We start from the raw sequence: 6055 nt of genomic DNA on the forward strand, positions 1-6055 counted from the left end.
ACGTTGTTCCGCGGTGTGAGGGGAATTTTGGAACGACACTCCAATGGGACAATTGCAGGTTTGCTTTTTGAGAGACTTTCATATAAAGTGTCCACCAACAGGTTCTTTGAGCTGGAGAAATAGGAGCTGCAGGAGGCACTGCATTGACATGGCAGATGGGTCATCCATTGTTCAGCCATTTTGGGGGCGTTTTTGAAGTTAAATGAACTAATATAAATTGACTTTTTGCTACAAAACTTTTACTTCCTGCAACATATGAAATATGTATGTGGGGTACTACTGATCCCAGCATGCTGTTGTCCCCTGTTAAGAGACACGATGAGATTCATGGCCATCATTTGCACCCTGGACCCTTTCCCTAAACTGGGAGGTTTCTTTAGGAAGGGGCATCTCTGCTTCCAGTCTAAGGCTTGCCTTGATGCCATGGCTTGAGGTGTTATTTGTATAATCACACGTTTTTTCGAAAGTAAAAACAAAAACCTTTGGATCGAAGACTTCCATTTCACAATAGGACTCCCCAAAATATATGTATAGCCATGCTGCAAGCTGCCAGCTGTCAGTTGTTAGAAAAAGCCTTGCTGGAAATTAATTTTCAAGTGCATTTTTAGTAGTTGTTGATTTAAAACCAAGGAATAATGGAATGAAACAGATTTGAAGTAGGATCTGTATGTTCCTAAGAAGGAGAAATAAAAATTATTATGTGCTATTTCTATCCAGGCAATGTGTTAGACACTTCACATTTTTTATCTCATTTAATTCTGATGACAGCTTTTCAAGGTATTTTATTCTCACTTTCCAAATGAGAAATTAGAGGCTTAAGGTCACATAGCTAGTTAGGAAAGAGCCAGTTTTAAAACAAAGTGCTGTCAAATTACAAAGTTCTTTCTACTCCATCCTAATGCCTTTCTGCCTTGGTTATTTCTTATAATGAACACTTTTGTTCAACAGATACATGCACTTTTTAAATAAGCTTTTTTGTGGTGTTTATAAATCATCTTTCAATAAGGTGACCTTATACCTTCTTTGCCCTGGACACCCCTAGTTTATGCCTGTTGCCTTGGTGAAATTATTAATAACACAGCATTTCACTCAGAATTGTCCTGTCTGGAAAGGAAATGACACAGTCACCCTCTCTTTGAACTTGTAGATCACACTGCTTATTCAGTTGCTTCCTGGTGAATCCTTTGCCCAAGCTCCAGGGGTAGTTTTTTCAGCTTGACTGCATAGCTCCTAGAACCATCTAGATCCTCAGAAATGCAGGCAAAAGATCCAAACAGAATCATGATACCACAAAGCCAACAAGGCAATACAAGCTGATTTTAGTTCACTGAACAGATTGACTGAAAATTTTTCCAGTTGTTCATCTGGAAAACCAGATTTAAATTGCGCTGTGTTAGAAACACTGGTATGTCAAAAAAAGACTTATATATATATAAAAATAGATATAGATATATATATATAAATTGTGTATACACACACACACACACACACACATATACAGATACACACACATCATGATGGAGAGCAGTTTTCCGTAGTAGGTTTGGCAGTTGGCTGGCAGAGACCCTGTGAATTTCAAATAAGGAAGAAGTTGATCCTCTAAGCCTCACACAGGAATAACTTATTCTTTATTTCTGAAGATCTGGAATCTTCCCTTTGATGGTAAACATGCCCCTGCTCTGGGTTATCCAGGTGTGAAGTCAGAGAAGCCAACCTTGCTTTTGTCTTAGTAAACCTGGCCATGAGGATGAAGACCTGGAGATCAACCCTTAAAATGTGGGCTAAGAAATGCCCCAAAGCCATCCCACCCTTGCCAGCCACTGGTCTGCCTTTTTGGGGGAGCCATTCTTCATTTGTGCCAGCTATTCTTGTGGGACTCCACTTCCTGTATTGCTCTGGCTAATCGAATTCCCTACTGGGATGAAAGCATTTCTGTGCTGGCTTGAAAACGGAAGAGCTCAAATGCGTACACTGTAAATACTGATGACAAGAGAATCTCATCCCTCCTGTTGTTATTTATTTTGAGATTTTTGCTGGGGCCATAGTTTTACGTTCGACATTTATATAGGTCACAGTGAGCTAATTGCCATCTGCCATCTGAGGACTCTTTTGTAATGAACATTATAGAAGACTATGGAAACATTCTCTGGCATTTCTGATTTGCACACAAGCGGAAACGGAGCTCATCTTTACAATACGCTCTTCTTGCTCACATGTGCTCCGCCGAGGTGCTCACTCACGCTCATGCACGCAGGCGGCATGGTGCCCCGGGAGCCTGGGCTGGGCTGAGCCGAAGCTCATTTCTCTGTCATCCTCAGATACCTTTTTTTGGCAGGAAACTGAGCTCTGGCTTTCAAGCTAAGGGCTTCAGGAAATCTCACATGGATCTAATAGTACCTGGGCTAGACAATGGGCTTTCAATGAACCCTGCTAAGTTTGTGGTAGGTTTTCAAAAGAATAATGACTGGAAGAGACAGCCCCGAGTGTGTTGCTTGCAGACAGCCTGGTGCCATTAAAGGAGCACGCACTGTCTGACTAGAAGACCTGAGCCCATTCAAATGAGGCCCTCACTTGAACCCTTGAAGCCTCTATTTCTTCGTCTATAAAATGGAAATAAACCGTCGGCTTTATTCATTTTGAAAATTACATGAAAGTATAAATATGAAACACTTGATGCACTACTTGGTAAATAGAGCTCCCTCTTTAAGTTGTTCATTTCACTTTTTTATTCTTCTTCATCTACCCTACGCTCCTAGTAAGGATAGGAAGCCCTAGGGAGGTATATGTAGGCGGGGAGGATGGAAGGAAAAAACCTTCTTCTTAATCCATGTGCTTCTTCAGTTCTACCATTGACACCCTGGTCAGTGAGTCTAATAACTCAAACGGCCCCAGAGATTCTGATTGATGTTACAACAGCTGGTTTGTGGGTGTTGGTAAGCTCAGTTTCATCCTTCCCAGAGGAGTGGATTCAGCAACCCCTGCAGTGGAAAAAAAGAGAGTGCTCATACTCCCCACGGCCCAGAACAAACCTGGGCTACTTGGTGAGGCCCCAAGGGAGAAGAGGAAGGGGTAAAGGGAGGCCAGGAGCATCCGAAAGACGAATGACTCAGAGGGAAGAGGGGAGACTGAGCAGGCAGTGACTTTCGTTCTCTCTAGTCACTAGGATCCATTCTTACTGTTTTCAGGTAACTGTAGTTCTTTCTGATATGCGGTAAGATATTTTTCAAATATCATTCTGCACCCAAAGAGGAGAAGGAAAGCCAGCTTGCAGATTAGCGCAGACCAGATGTTATTAATCCCTGTATGAGAAATGGCTTGTTGGACCAGAAAGATTGCTTTGCTTAGTCTCCCTTCCACCAGCTTTTGCTTTGATGTTGCAGTAAATGACCCTTATTCTGTCTAACTACAGTGAACTGACATGTGGCATTTGGATCCTCTGTTATCAGGATCTGCTGAGATGAGATTTCTGATTGGACCATTTGCTACTCCTACAGCTTCACGGTTTTTTGTTTTGTTTTATTTATTTGTTTGCCAATGACGTTACTGGAATTAAAGTTAAAACGTCTCCTTGCTTCCACAACACTAACCTAGAATCCTGAGGTGGGTCATCCCCAACCCCAGCCCAGCCTGTCACCCTCTCCCTCTTGGCTTTGTATTTACTTTCTTTCATTATCGCTGTCTTTATCTATTTCCACTACCAGTCTACAGGTTTTATTTACGGCAGGGACCATACCATGTCAACTTGGTATATCCTTAACACCTAACACAGTGATTTGCACATAAGAATGTACTTAATAAAGGTGCATTAAAGAAATAAAGGAATGACATTAGCCTATTCTTGCCCAGCAGCCATCTCATCTTCCAGCCTCAGTATAAATGACCAGCCCATCAGAGAGGGCTTCTCTCATCCCTGTTCTAAAGAAACCTCCTCCTTTATTATTTTTTCTCATAGAGCTCTATTTTTTTGGTATATGGCATTTAGTGCCATCTGTAATTATATTTATTTAGGGGAGCACTTGCTTATTGTTCATCTCCCTCAGTGGACTAGGATAATCTCCATGAGGGTAGGACTCTGTCCGTTTGTTCATTACTGTATGGCCACAGCTAGCCAAGGTGCCTGGCATGTAGTAATGTTTATTAAAAAAAACAATTAATGAGTAAAGAAAGCACCTGATTGAAAAGCTGACCTGAGAGCATTTCCTGGTGGCTCAAGACCTGTGAAGCCTGGTTTTCTCCTCTTGGTGAGAAAGCAAGGAAAGAAGGAAGATAGACAAGCAGAATCTGTGCTCCTTGGTAATAGGCTGAGTTAGGCAATAGGGGCCTGGCTTCCAGTTCTGGTTCTGCCCCTAACCAGTGGGCCAGCCTTAGAGAAGTCACCATCAGATAAGATCCTTTCTTGGTCAAGGAAGGATTTGGAGCAGCTTGTATCTAAGGAATCTTCCAGTTTTATAATAGCTTTTGGAGCACTGTACCTAGGGCTGATTCTCTCCTTAGGGTTAAGCATTCCTTTATATTTCAGTAAATGTTAATAAATAAAAACAAGTAAGCAAACCAAAACAATTTACCTACTCCAGGTCCCTAGGTTTCGTTAACTCCTAGAGCTTCATGAGGATGGCTGCTCTGTGGGGCATTGGCTATAGAACTCTTTCCTCTCCTGAGAAGTCTTATAGGCAATGCTTATTTCCTACCACCAAGGTAGTCAAGGTCATCTCCTTGGTGTTATGTGTGGGTGGCGGCAGAGATGAGGACAAAAATAAAAGAGAAGCAGTCGAGCTGACTTCTGATTCATATAAAGGATGTAAAAACCACATCTAAATATCCAGACTTTCTATCTTCCTAAGGATTATACTAGAGAATGAGTTTCACATAATCGAAATGACTAGAAAGATACTGAAAAGAAGGCTGGGGGCATTGAACATCAATGGCTGCTAATATCAAAAGAGATTGAATGCCCTGAATTCTCTGTTCCCTATGAAATGATGCAATACCACCGAGAATCTTGCCAAGGGGATCAAACCTGACATCCTGAGTTCTGCAAAATCCAGACTGTGAAAACGCTACAGGTCTAATAGCCTGGGATCTTCCACAGATGAACTGTAGAGAAAAGAAAGGGATAGAGGAGAAATTTTTAGATTAAATGAGACTTAAGACAAGCAAAATTTTTTTCTTTGATAAGATTAAACCTAAGTGTCTAAGCATGAACACATGGTGTTTGAACATGAAAAAAATGCAAAGACCTGATTACTATAAATTTCAGGATAGTTTTGGAGAGAAGGAGGGAGCTGTGATTGGTAAGGCCACATAGAGGGGCTTTTGGAGTAGCTGGCAAAATTCTTTTTCTTAACCTAAGTACAAGTGTTTGCCTTGTAATCTCTAAGATTTAAATCCGTTTTGAGCAGTTTTAGTTTAAAATGAAAGGTTTAAAAAAATAGGGGAAAAATTCACACACACGTAGACTTCTAGAATTAAACAAATATGTATATATTCATCTACAGAAAAATTGCAAACATATCTTGAACTTTTCTTAGTCATTTTTTTTCTGTAGTGGTATGGATACAGCCATTTTTAAAACTATTTTGTTTATAAAAATGAATGAACATATTGTTTCTGTTTTTGATTATTTGCTTTGTGAGCCAGGATTCTCACTCTGAAGTAGAGAAATACAAATAAGAAATAGTAAAAGACAAGAAATGTATCCCAAGAATTGGTTTGGATTGGAGGTATCAGTATAAGCAGATAATTTCAAAAATGTATATTTTCAGCTCTGTCTGCTGATAGAAACTTAAAGCAGTGTCATCCTGAAAACATTGACCACATCTGGCATATAGGTCTTGATTTGTTTTCTTTTCTTTTTTTTTTTTTTAGCCCTGAGCTAACATCTGCTGCCAATCCTCCTCTTTTTGCTGAGGAAGACTGGCCCTGAACTAACATCTGTGCCCATCTTCCTCTACTTTATATGTGGGATGCCTGCGACAGCATGGCTTGACAAGTGGTGCGTAGGTCCACACGTGGGATCCAAACTGACCAACCTGGGGCCACCAAAGCAGAAGGTGTG

Source organism: Equus przewalskii, chromosome 28 (genome assembly GCF_037783145.1).
Source record: "Equus przewalskii isolate Varuska chromosome 28, EquPr2, whole genome shotgun sequence".
Classification (NCBI taxonomy): Eukaryota; Metazoa; Chordata; class Mammalia; order Perissodactyla; family Equidae; genus Equus; species Equus przewalskii.